The sequence below is a fragment of the Octopus bimaculoides genome, chromosome 3 (assembly GCF_001194135.2).
Source record: "Octopus bimaculoides isolate UCB-OBI-ISO-001 chromosome 3, ASM119413v2, whole genome shotgun sequence".
Lineage (NCBI taxonomy): Eukaryota > Metazoa > Mollusca > Cephalopoda > Octopoda > Octopodidae > Octopus > Octopus bimaculoides.
The window spans coordinates 114,620,549-114,622,125 of NC_068983.1; the positions used below are offsets into that span (position 1 = coordinate 114,620,549).

At 34.7% G+C, this 1,577-nt stretch overlaps 1 long non-coding RNA gene across 2 annotated transcripts in view; it reads right to left on the bottom strand.

The window, feature by feature from the left end:
• Positions 1-229: 229 nt before the first annotated feature.
• LOC106881905 (uncharacterized) overlaps positions 230-1,577 on the bottom strand; it is a 71,165-nt gene continuing 69,817 nt past the window's right edge. For both annotated transcript variants that reach the window (XR_008263801.1, XR_008263803.1), the window contains exon 4: positions 230-676. This is a non-coding gene — a long non-coding RNA (uncharacterized LOC106881905). The remainder of the gene's footprint in view (positions 677-1,577) is intronic.

Genomic DNA, 1,577 nt, shown 5'->3' on the forward strand with positions numbered 1-1,577 from the left:
GTCGTTGAGATTTTAGTCCTCTTAAAAGGGTTATGAAAGCAGGAAGGCGAGGAACAAGTAAAACAAAGTGCGTAAAATGGACATCTTAATATATGAAAACATTTACAGTAAACAAAGAAAATAAAAGAGACCCTCAAACGAAAACGAAGATAAAATAAACTAAATAAAACGAGAGAAAACACAATTTTATGAGATCCAAGATAAATATGAATTCATAGCTGGTCGACAGGGGAGCTAAATTGCTTCTCCAGTGGTCCAAACTCTTCTAAAATCACTAAAACTTAGTGGTGTAGATATCGAAATATCGACTATCCTGATATTAAGATCAATTCATGCATCACCGACCCGGAATGGATAAAAAAAGCAAAGTCGGTGTCGTGGGAATTTCAAGTTAGAACATATCTATCTAACCTGATGTTTTACTGTCTTCTGGGTATCTTTTTTTAAATTTTAATAGAGAAGGGCAAAAGACAGGATAAATCTCTTAATTGAGTATTGCAAAAACGGGGTAACTCTTCACTATGTGAGCGTGTACCAATGTAACATTTTCAGATAATTCCTTCTTCATGCTCTCTTCCTTCACTGACTTGGTCGAGTCCTCTCACACGAAGTATTTTCTTAACTCTTTAAGTGCGAAATTAAATTTCTTGGTCATTCTGATGATGATGTTAAATCTCTACAAAACAAAACAAAAAATAGAAGTGATATTTTCGTATTTTCTGCAAGTCATTTGGCTCAATAAACTTTGTATTTCTCAACAGAAAGTATATCATTCCTCAGCAAAAGATAGATTGGTGCATAAAAATGCTTTCCGCAATTAAGTGCAACGAAATTTTGAATGTAAATATCTGACTTCCACAGTAAAACAGTTAAAGCTTTTCTATTTTTATATCTTTAAAATGTGGTACAGCCGAATGTGGTACAGAGTGCTTCTTTCATTCGTTTTCTTTCTGTGCCTGTAGAAAATAGTGATTGGAGTTATGAGTGCCCACTTATATTTGGATCAAAAGGGAAGATAAATGATATTCATATTGTTAATATGAAAAACATTTTGTCGGAAGTTAGTGTATTGGTGAATATATAAGACGGAAAATAATATCTTGTAACAGACAAATGTAAATATTTTCTAAAGCGTAGGCGCTTATGAATTGCAGGTTAACTACATTAAATTTATCGTGCTAGTTTATTTGTATGTATATCTAAATGTATATGCATGTATATATCTTTTATCGCATTTCTTTCAATCATTGGACTCTAGCCATACTGGGGTGCCATTCTGAAGGGTTTTCGTCAAATAGATGGACCTCAGTACCTACCTTTTTAGGTCTCGTACTTACTCCATCGGTCTCTTTTGCCGAAACGCTAAGTTACGGGGACGCAAACAAAACAGCACTAATTGTCTAGGAGTGGACGAAATCCTGAAGGTCGTACTGGCGTGAAACTCGAGTCGCGAGAAAAGCTCTCGGCTTCAGTTTTAATGGGGGAAAAACATACCCTTATCAACAAGAACTGAACACTCCTCTCTCATTTATCGGATATTGACCAACGTAAGTAATATATATTCGTATATATTCGCT